Genomic DNA, 12,486 nt, shown 5'->3' on the forward strand with positions numbered 1-12,486 from the left:
TGCTGGCAATAATGAAGTAGTACAAGTTCCTCCTTTGTAATTTCCCCCTGTTCTTTATGTTCCTGTGCTTATTATTTTTTATAATTTCTTTCCGCTTATCCGTGAGAGATACAGCTTGTGTTATCCTTCTCTGACCTTTCATCATTCTAATTGACTTGCAGCTTCAGCACTGCAGATTGTCTTCCTTGTCCCTTCTCTGACCTTCTTTTCTGTTTAACTTCACTCCCACCAGTTCCTCCACTGCTTCACACTGAGCTGACAAATAATTTTATCACACCTATCATTTAAAACTTTCTCCTCTTTATTTGTTCTGATTTCAATACTGCTCTCCTTTGTTTTGCTTTATGGGTTTTTTGTTGTTGTTTTTTTTCCCTAACTATACTCAGTACTTGGTGTGTTCCATGCCCAAATGTGTCTGATACCAGTTATGTATAGGAAAAGATAATGGAACCCCTGTCCTACACTGAATTTGGCTGGAATGGTGAGTCAGTAATCTCTTCCCTTCATGAGTGCTAGATAAATGATCTTATTGTTACTGTAGTTATGATGCCTGCTGTAGCCTGTGATTTTTTGAATTACATTTTTCTTCATGATGCAGCACAGTATTTTCTTCAACACTATTTCTGCTTATAGATGTAATATAATGGCTGGAGTAATTACAAGATGAAATGTGTTTTACTACAGAAATGTCACATTCATTATAAAGCCTGAACAGTTCTCTTAGTAATAATGCAGTAATAATAGCATCAAATCAGTATCTGAGCCACACAGCAGTACTTGAATTAGTGTAGGCCTGCACTGTGCCACAGAGGAGCTTTAAAAGGGAGTATTGTGTGATGAAATTGCAGGGTACAGCTATACACCCCAATGCAGACAGTTACAAGCTCCCTCTGAGCTCAGCAGGGCAGATCCTTCCTCTGCAGGCACACTCAGCTAGGAGGCACAGGCTGCAGCAGGTTTGCATTACCAGAGGTTGAGTGCAGGTGAATGTGAGCCTGCCAGAAGTTGGACAAAACCAAGATAATTTCTACCCCTGTTGTTGTCCTGTGCTTAGGTGGTGCTGGAAAAGCACCTTCTTTTCTCTACTGCAGCTTATCCATCTGTAAATAGTGCTAATATAATTTAGCACTATTTTTCAAATATCTTTGTAAAACATTTTCGCAGAAAAAAGCAATTTTTACTCTTCTGTGCTTCACTTCAGTATACATTGGGCAGATTTTTGTCTAGCTCCCCATGTTTCTCTGTGCTTGTATCCAGTGTGGGATGTAGTTTAGCATTGTGCTATATGGCTTTTGTGTGCATTACTCTCTGCATCTGAGATGCAAGAGAACAAAATAATTTGGGGGTGTTTTTTGTTTCCTGCTACTCTGTTACCACCGCCTTATCTACTGCTCGGAGTTTCACAACAAGAATATGCTACTCAATGCACTGAAAAATATTTCTCACCAGAGATCCTCCAGTGAACAGGACACTGGATGTGTGATGAGATTCATTCCCATTAATGTTTTCAGGAAAACTCTACAAGGTACTAAAGTGAGAAAAATAGCTGTGATTTACAGCCATGGACCAGCTTCTTCTGTTAAAAGAAGCTGTTATGGAGAGCTGTTACGGGGATGAGTGCAGTAGAAGTCATTCCAGTAGTTATTATGAAGTGTCCTGTTTTGAGGGACTGCATGAAGAAGGGGTTGGTGTGGAGCTTCTGCTTCATGAGAAAAACTGCAAAATGCCTCTGCTTGCCTGTTCTGGTGCAGAGCCATCTTCTCACATGTAGATGTTCTGACCTACTTTTACCTATGAGTGAATGCAGATTCACTTTACAAAATGAGTTCTCAGAAAGGAGTAGCACTCTGCCACCTGATGTGCTTTCCTCTTGTGGTCTTAGTTCCCATTCTCTGTCATTTATTTTAAAGAAAATGGATGGGAGGCTGATAACTGGGCTTCTTCCATCTTGCTTTAGGAGCACAGGGCAGGGAAGATACGCCAGGAGAAGGGACCCTGTAAGGTAGTGAGACTGACACAGTTCATGCAGTGTTTTCACAAAAGAGAAACCGAAACGGCATGAGCATAGGAAGTCTTTGGAGCTGGAAGACATGGACCAGCTGAGCAGCCTGGCTACTCAGTTGGATGTTGTCATCCACATTGCAAATCTCTCCTATCCATTGTTGCAAAAGATGCATTAGTTGTATTGTTAAGTTAGATGGCCTTTATCACTGATGACTTCAAAATCCTCAAGCCAAAGAACTTCTTCTCTTGCAAAGTTTGAGCTGAAATCAATAGTGTCCATAGAGCAGCTAATGAAAATACAAAACCTCTTCTGAGGTGTTTTCTACCTTTTTCTTATATTTTAAGTAATAAAGCTCAAAATTATTAGTAGTCACGTTGCTCTTACCAGGGCATTTTGTAGAATTACTATAGGTAGACTCTCTTTCTAACGTAAATTGCTACATGCAGTAAGTTCACTAAAATATGGATTATATGTTTTATTATTTTGCTGTTTAGTTTCTGGAAGGATTTTATACTCCTGTCACATGCTGTAAAAAAAAATGTTAGAAAGGAGTTCATAACTGTAGTGGTTCATTTAATACTGCCAAGTGGCCCTACAGGGAAATATGATCCGTATATTATAAATGTCCTAGGAAATAATGTAATTTCATTCTAGCTGAAAAAGACCAAATATCATAACATATAGTTGACATTAAAGAACATGTTGTGGAATGAGGGTGTATTTCTATGAAAAAATGTAAAAAAGAATGTCCAATAACTATGAAGTTTGTATTGAGAGTAAACTATTGTTCTGTCTGATTGGAATGAGTAAAAGGATATATGAAGAAATAATTTTCAGAAGGACACGGAAGGTTTTTACATTAAGAAAATTGAGTTAGTGATTTAGATTCTGTTAATGCTCACCAAAAATAATATGTGGTCTTGCAGAAGTTATACTAATACTGCTATGTAGGAAAGATTTTAGGAATTTAAAGAGTGTATTCTTCCTTTTTGCCCTATATCATAAAGAAAACCACTTGTTTTAACATTTATTAGGTAGTGTTTCTCTAGCACACAGTTGAAACTCATGGAGCAATGTCCAAGATCCTTAGGTTTTCATTCTGACTGGCATAATTAAATAATATTATCTGGGAAAAAGACTTCCATGTCACGCATAGTCTGTGAAAAGTCTATGTTAGGTACAGTGTAACTCGTGTGAAAAACCCCAAAGGATAATTGTGTTTCTCATTAAGACTGAATTATTTAGTCCCATTCTGGTGGTTTCTATTGCAGATGAGTTATTTGAAATGGAAACCTCTTCCTTTTCCTCAAGTGTCATGCTCAGCTTAGAGGTTAACAGGTGAGAGACTGAAGTTGACTGAATATTTCTGTTCTTGTTCATATGCCTCAGGCCTCCTCATGAGAGCAAGGCCAGCAGGAGCTGACCTGCCACTTCTTTCACATTCACTAGATTTTACTTATTTCCTAAAGCACTTTTTGTCTTCATCCAAAAAGGTGTGACTTTTATTTAAAACCAATGCATTAAAGAAAAAAAAAGTTTTAAAATACCACCACAAAAGATTATGTAATTTGCTAAAGTTTTGTGTACTCTGGCATCCAGCACAGTTTTAGACTTTGTTCACCTTGCAAAATCACTACAAGGTGCCAGTGGTCACTGCTGCTGCTTCCTCTGTGTCACGTCCTGGGCAGATAGGGAGTTCACTGTCTTTCTTTTTCTTGTAAAGATGTGAGGAAGTTCATTTCAAGCTGCGTCTGTTAGAGCAGTGGTGTGAGGGCAGACACAGACAGGGTATGGCAGAACTAGTTTGGCTGTTTCAGATCTTTCCATAAGGATAAACAGCAGTTGTCTGGAGACAAAGTTCATTGGCAAGAGTGAAAGTGATCCAAAAAACTGCTACCAAATGACCTGGAAGCCTCACAGGGGTTCTGTGAGATTCTGGCCATTACATTCCCTGTATATATGATAATGAACTCAAAAATCCTGCCTTTGTTTATTCTAAAGAGAAGAGTTATTGGAGTAACTCCTGAAAATTGTTCTGTCAGATATTGGGGATCATATGTTTTATCGATCATGTATTTTATATTCATCATATAGCTAAAGAGGAAGTTCACCCATCATCAGGGTTGTTTAAATACAGAAAATGCAAGTGGAACTGAGTTCAGAATTCATTCTAACACCTAATTTTCTTACTACTATAAAAATATAAACTTTGCCTGTCAAATGAGAATGAGAACAGTCTTGTGATTGTCTGTATCCTTTACAAAGTGTGTTAAATTGGGAATATAGAACATATTAAAAGACATTGAGCAAAAAATCAGAACACCTAAATAAGGAAATAAATAAGTAAGGTATAAATATAATCCTCACATTCATCTAAATGTTTATTTAGATCCTTCATTTTTTTCATTCAAGTCTTCCTATTGATCAGTGCAGAATCAGACCACCATAGCATTCATATATATATATGTATGGTCTTTGTTATAAGTGTATAAAATCAACCCAGTCGCTTAATTTGCTGCTACTCTTGGATAAAGGCCAAAACTTTGCCAAAATCTTCCAAATTCCACAAAACTAATGAATTTTTTTACTGTTTTCTGAACAGGAGAGGACAAGTACACACCAGAAGAGCCCAAGGAAAAGTGTAATAGACTCCACTTTCAGAATAAAAGAGCTGTGTAAGTCCATTAAATAATTATTCGGACATCAGGGGTTAATAGTGGATGAGATTTGCTCTCAGAGCACTGTCCTTATTGGGTATTTTCAACAAGCTTTTTGTTTGATTGGTAAAATTCTGCTTGATTTGCAAAGAGGAAGAGTGGAACTGGACTATAAAAAATACACTAAAAATTGACATCATACCCTGTTTGAAAAGGTCTAAAATGGTTGTGCATAATTAATGACATCCCTTGTGTTATTTCTGTGTTTATTCTGAGCTTTACAGTCCCATGAAACTAGTCATTGTGCTCCTCTGAAGATTTCCAAATGCCATAACATTTTAATATTAAAGTGCTCCTTTCTTTTGTTGTTGTTGTTACACGAAGGCATAAATACAATGAGAAAAGAGAAGTCAAAACTGAGGAAATCAGTCACTGCTGGCGTCCAGTTTTGTGATTCCTCCTGCCAAAGGCATCGGTTGATTCTGAAACTGAATCAAAGTGGAAAGGGCTCACTTTCAATGCAGAGATTCACTGCCCACTAGGACACACACTGGAAAATGCTGCAAAAGGACTGCAGAGCCAGAGTTCTGATCAGCAAAAAAAAAGATGAAGGCATTATGAAACATGAAGTTTCCAAGCCATTGTCTTCACAACTAAGAACAGTGTGAAAGTTCCTAACACTTTCCTGGTTCCCATTACTACTGTATAGAAGGATCTCTGTTATGTAGGCAGGCACATTGTCTTCTTACAGCTACTTGTTAGGGCAGCTTTAGCACAAACCTGGAGAAGAATTTGAATTCTTGCATTAGAAAGAATAGTGGTAATAATAGGCAAAACAAAAGATTTTGAAAGCCTGCTCTTGGAGGAAAATAGCTGGACCAGCTGGTTGAGAGTTCTTGTTTCCATTTTCTTGTGTTTAGAAACACCATCTCTTATTTGCAGTTACCCCGTTTTGAGTTTTCTCTCGCAGCAGTTCACATTACAATGGATCATGGCTGATAATAGCAGTATTATTGACTTGTAAAAATCGACTTTGGTTTTGCTCCTGTTTCAAGCTGTTCTTTTCATTACTTTTCTCCTTCTCTATTTGCAAGTGAATGATTCGTGTAAACCTCCATCCATTTTCTGAGTGAATCCTCTCTAAGGGGAACAAAAAGCCTGATGCTTTTCCACTCACCTGCTGTGAGCTAGCCTTTTAAAGTACAAGGTTGTGTTTTGGTTTGTCTCAGCTCCATGCTGTTTCCAAGACTTAGGTGAATAAAAACTGAACTGCAGAGCAGGTATCAAAATAGTCAATAGCTGCTTAGAGAAAAGGAGTGGATCTTCTTCAAGAAAAAGTCCTACAAATCATTCTTAGCTTTTTCTTGAATTGCATTTCCTGAGAATGAGTTTTGGGGTTTGCAATCAAATGTTAAAACATGCTTTGTAACTTTTATTCTGAATTCTTTCTAGCTTTCATGCCTTTCCCATGGTGTGAATTCCAACCACAGATACTACATTATAAGAAGAAAATTGCTAGCACCATAAAGAGATGAAATGGCTTTTCCTTGCAATTTTCTGCTATTCACTGTCCCTTCAGAATGCATCAGCAATGTTTGCTGAAATCATGATCTGATGATGGCTCTTCTAAAAACTTGCAGAAGAGAAGTCATTTTTAGCAGTTCTGCTATGAAAGAGGAGACCAGAAGGCAGGGATTTCAGGTCCTTCAGACAGAGAGTTGGAGAGATATATCAAATTAATTGCAGGTGGAGTACATGGATTCTCCAGTTTCCATATCTTTAGTTTTTCTTTTTTTTTCTCATGCATTCTTAAGAGAAGAAAGGGGATTATGTTTTGCTGTTAGGGACTTCAGTGCTCCACAGGGATGAGAAATATTTTATTCCCATCTATTTCCATCACAGGCTCCTATAGGAGCACTCTTTAAATCTGCAAGCTCGACCAAGCATGTGAATTGGGAAGAGATTCCCTCAATGAAATATCCGGTATCTTGAAAAAAAAGAGGATGCAGAAGATGGGGAGAAATAACCAAAGAAATAAGTTTCTGTCTTCATAAGCCTGTGTTTGTGTTTGTTTTGCTTGTTAGGTGTCTGGGAAGGGGAGAAGGAATGTGCTCTCCTTAAAGGGCACTCAGTAACCCGAAGACAGGCAGAAGCCATTCATGATTTTACTCTGAAAGTACACTGCATTCCAGAGAGATGTCTGTTTCTCTTCAATGTTTCCAAGAGTTACAGACCAAGGTCACTAGAAAGATACTTTGTTTTGAAATTACAGTACCTGTTCCTCATGCTTCAGACAAATAAAATATCTCCATTACTTTCAGAAACCTGAAAATATACTTGAGCTCTTATGTTAATATGTAGCCTCTATACTGCACAGGTGAGGCTATTGAGAAGCTGCATCCTACCACAGTCCATCTGGTTCTATACTGGTGTTAATTGGTTTGCAAGGCGCCATGAAGTTTGTGTTTTACTTTTGGTTTTGTTGTTGTTGTTGTTGTTAATAAACTACATTGCAGGGTTTCCATTTATCCTGATGGCTCTGCTATAACATGTATATCCTTCCTTATTATAATGTTCTGCACAAAAATCATCCACAGGACAATTTCTTTCAGATGAAAGAGAACTGTGAAATAAAAATTAAATTTGTCATATTTGTGAGACAGCATGTGTGTATCCCCTTTGCAATTTACAGCCTCGTCTATGTATCACAATATGGAATTGTCCCTCAGAGGTATAGGAATCTGGAATAGTGAGGATAAAGTGCAAGGAAGAAAGAATATTCTTTGTCTTCCAAGAAAGCTTGTGAAGAGCTGGGCTGTAATGGAGTTCTGGTACAGAAAAGCAGAAGAGATTTGTAGGGAGACAACACTGTAGTTTTATTTGAGTTATGTAATTTCAAGTCATCATAAAAATGGAAAACGTGTTGACTGCTCAAATGTTGCACATTTCATGAAGCTTCAGATAATTGTTTTAATAAATTAACAGCAAGAAATGAGCATGTGCCATAACTCTTTATAGCTTATTAATTGTAATACATTCAACACAGAATATCAGCTTCTTTCTATAGATGAGTCAATTCTGATATCATTTAAATTACCAACTACTTCATTTATTAAACTTTTTAATGTGGAATTTTGCTGTATCCAAGGTGACATGGAAGAATTGTAGTACAAAACAAAAAAAAATTTAGCAATCAGAATTGCCAGTAAAAATACTTTAGATATGTCATATAATACTGGGTTTCTTGCTGATCTAAACTTCTCCTAAATATAAGCTACTGAACCTATTTTACAGAAGGAGACTAACAGTAACTTTATAGAATAGATTCATTTTCTTATAATTTCTGTAAAAGAATAATTGGATCTGGATATTCTTAAAGGACTGGTTACTGTTTCCTTCATTAAGTTATAAGGTGAGTATGGGGGAATAAGGAAACTGCACATTCTCCATTCTACAGTTACAAGAAGTCTTTTCTAAAGTATTTGTTATTTGTTCATTCAAATGGAGGGAAAAAAAGTTAATACTCTGATTGGAATAGTTGTGTCCTTAGCCAGGCTGGGCAAGGAAGGAGGAAAAGGATAGAAAGTGGGGCTCTCCCACTCTGTTCTCTGCCATCACCCCAGCTGTCCTGATTCTGCTTATAATGGTATTCTCAGCACCTTTTCCTCTTCTCTCTCCTTGCTCTTTCACAGCACAGTTAAATATTGAAATCCATTCTTAGTTCTACCAGTTCTTGTTCTTTCAAACCATTCTCTTTTCTCTCCCAGTCAAAATATTTCAAAAAAAAGGATCATTTATAGTAAGAAATTTGCATCTATTTTAACTATTTCACAAAAACCAAAACCAAACAAAAAAATCATCAAACTACTTGGAGACATCTTAATTCTGTGACGCAGCTGAAGTTGTTTGATCCCTGTGCCCCTGTCCTTGTGAAGTTGACCATTGGTTCTTACTTCACACATCTTAGCATGTCTAGCACAGAATTACTTGGACTTTTTTGGTAATGATTGCACTGTAAGATGTAAGGAAGCTCTAAAATGAAGTGGATGCATAGAATTATCCATGGCCATGGCTGGGTATATGTGATGTGTCTCTTGGACTGCAGGTTGCATCTGAGCTCACACCCTGCTTTTCCTCTTAACAGACCATTAAATTTGTCTCTAACCTCTGTACTGCGGTCATCTCTGTAAAGTCTGCAGGAAATTCACAACTTTGAGACCTCTACCTTTCTGTCACGTTTAGTTGAAATTGGCCAACACATTCACAGTTCCGCTCTGGCAAGAATAAACAGACAGACACTTGTAACAATATCAACCTCATTTTCATTGGAAAGAAGGCTAGAAAAGAACTGTAGAAAAGCAGAATTGGTACACTCCACCCTTCCTTCTCAAAATGGTCAGATTTTCATTGTACATGTGGAAAACTTGCTTTTAAAGACTTTCTTTTTAAAGCTAGCCCAGGTTATGAGATTGTGAAGAATTTTACAGGATGTCATATTTTTAAACTGAAAATGAAACATGGACTGAAGCAAGAAGTAGATTTCCAGCTAACCTTCTTTGACTAAACTGTCAAATAAAAGCTGGGCCAGAAATTTATTTCGTAATTTATGTCATACATGATTCAACCCGTGGTTCTGGATCCTGAGTCCTTTGTGCTTGCTGTGAAGGTAAACCACAGGACTACTTATGACTGTATGATTTCCTGTGGCTGATTTGTACTAACTCGCTCTGGCTTTTTGATTATTTTTTTTCCCTCTTTTGAGAAAACATTCACAAAATACAATACAGTATAAAATACTCATTTTCTCCAAGCAAAACAGAAAAACTAATAGGTGTTCCAGCGTGGCCTGTTTTGTATGATACTTTGATATGCATGGAGTTCCAAAGCATGTGTTACTTTTCAGTATGAGGAGTGAACTGGGCTCCTGTGTGATGGAAAAGTGTCATTGAATGCCAGGGGCTTTTTCTTTCACTCAGTCTTTTTACAGTTTAGGACATAATGGCCTTTTCTTGCCTCAGTCTGAGATTAAAATTTTGGCTTGTGCTAGTTAATACAAAGCTATACATTTATGCATGTTACATTTTTATTGCAAGATGAGGATTTATGAATTTTAAAAGTCATGTGTTCTGTCTCCCTTGGCAATACCCTTTTCATTCTGCCCTGCATAGTTAACTCAGCTGGCATTTAGAAATAGATTCTTTTCAAAATTTGCTTTGCATCCAGGAGAATTTTCTGACTTTACACATTATTTCTGTTTTCACTTTTGCTACCTTTTATTCTTGGTTTTTTTTCATTTTCAGATGCTAAGGCACTCTTGCAATTTTTGTTTGAGAAATCATTCTTTTAAAACCATGCACAAGTGAGAGATCAAAAAGAAGGATTTAAAAAATGTTGTTTGAAATAGATGCCTTAACTCACGCACCCCAAAACTCCAAGAAGTAGTAATAAAAATGGGTATGTCCAAACCTGGTTTGTAATATACTCAGGAGATGAATCAGAGAAGAATAAACTGCATTCTGGTGGCTGCTGCTGGCAGATGGTTATGGCTTGACTTTCATTTCCAACCTTTTCCTAAACATTCTGCTTTTGACTCAAGCACAGATTCCACTGAGATCGTGTAAACTGTGCCAGAAGTGGACCCTCTAAACTGCATCTCACAGGCAGATGTGATATTTACATGGAACTGCCAAGGTAGATCTCATATTGAAGAGATTAGTGGGAAGCCCAAGCTCCTATTTTTTGAATGAAAAACTTTGACATTCTGAAAACAATAGAAGATGATTTTGTCCTTGCCATCACTCCTCCTGAATATGGCAAGTTCTATAATTTACAGTAACTCATGTTAATTCATCTATTCATTAATTCATTTCAGATTCAGTGGTGATTATTTTAATGAGGTAAATAACAAAGAGGTGTTTTCTTCTTGCAAAGTCACCTTTTCATACAGTGTGTACATGGATGAAGTTGATTTCATTTGCAGATTAGTCCATCTGACCCCATTGCCTTCAAAGATGTAATATTCTCCTTCTGATCATCTGCAACACTAACATCAACCATCCTTGATTTGGGATTTGAGAGCGAGTTCTTTCTGTTACTCAGCTTGCTTGCATAATTTTCAGGTCTTTTTCTCCCCTGTGATTTTTAGACATACTGTCCTTGCCCTTCCTTTCCACAAATCCTTGAAAGATCACTTTCTTTGGCAGTGCCTTTCTTTTCCGTGTATCTAAGAATTTTAACTTCTTTCTCCTAATTATGCTAGCAAGGCCTCTTGTGATATAGTCTCTTCCCAAGAGACTATACTTGGTATCTCTTATCAAATCACTTCTATGTAATACCAATGTAATGTAATAATATTCTATTTCAGTTTCTTCTAGTCTCTGATTCACTCATTCAAAACCCAGCTTTTACAGATATATGTAGATGATGATTTTATGTGTAATTGTCTCCTTTGAAGCTGACACTTTGAAGAAATCAATGAGCTATGGAAATAATAAGGTGAGAAAACAGGCTTCATTTCAGTTGTTATCCCTATCCTGCATTCTAGGAGATGACTGCCAAAGTGGTGTCAGCTGGAAGAGAAGAGTCTCTTGGAGGCTCCAACCAGCACAGCACAAACTCATTACAGTGCAAGATGAAAACCAGTGATTTTTAACACTTTATTTTTCCCTCTCCTTGCAGGAGAAGAAAATCTGGACTGTTATTTCCACAGGTAAAAATAGAACTTTTCCTTCTCGTTTCAGAGCTGCTGCCAGCTTTACTTTACTGGTAGTGCTAATGTTTTCTTCCTCCCAGAATCCATGGCACCTTGGTGCCTTATGGCAGCTGGTCTAATTTTGACAAGAAGTAAATTACCTGAGCAAAGCCAAGTCTTTGCTTTTTCTGTGGTGAGGATATACTAGCCCATGAGTATTTAAAGTTGGAAGGAAAGGGGATTTGTGATTCTGGCTGAATTTTTACAATCTCAGCCAGGTAATTCATAACAGTATTGGTAACATCAAACCGCTTCTGTTTTCATGGAAACTGAATTCCATTCAGGAAGTTGTTTTAATAAAAATACAATTTTCACTCCCATTTTACAGAAACCTGTGTGCACACAAATAAAATTTCATTATTTTTTCACAGGCCACCCCTGTCAGAAAATTCATTCTGGAGTTATTGCAAAAATCACAACTTTAATTTTCAATATGGCATTTTTGTATATAGCAGTTTTGTGACCAGTTGCCCTTAATGGATTCTTTTTTGCTCTGAATGTACTTAAGTATTATTTGAACACAGGCAAACCTTGGTGTTCACAACAGCCCAAAAGTATGAGTTTCATCATTTAATTACATGCTTTATGAAATAGTACGTTCTTTTGTACTTGTTTATCTCATCTTTTATGTGATACTCTGTAGTTCTTGCATTAAGAGCATGAGCAAACAGTTATTTCCTATTCAGTGTTTCCTGCCATTGCTTATTTACAGATCTGTTACATCTTTCTTCTGTTTTCCAGATGCTGACTCTGAGTCTAGTTAACTGTTCTTTATATGGAAACCATTCTTTACCCACAATAGGCCTCTCTCTCTGTGCCTCCCACAGTTGTATTATATATATTTTCATTATTAAGGGGAAGCGCTACACACATTATTCACAGTAAGAGGGCACCATGGATTTGTTTGCTGGTATATTATCCTGTTCTTTCCCTTATAATGTCTAACATTTGCTGTAACTTCTGGATCAATACCGAGTATTTAGTTAATCTTTTTATAGGACTGTCTGTTATAACTCCAACATTTTTTCCCTGAACAGGACTATGTATGCAGAACTCCTTCAGGACTGCTCATT

This window comes from Aphelocoma coerulescens, chromosome 2 (genome assembly GCF_041296385.1).
Source record: "Aphelocoma coerulescens isolate FSJ_1873_10779 chromosome 2, UR_Acoe_1.0, whole genome shotgun sequence".
Classification (NCBI taxonomy): domain Eukaryota; kingdom Metazoa; phylum Chordata; class Aves; order Passeriformes; family Corvidae; genus Aphelocoma; species Aphelocoma coerulescens.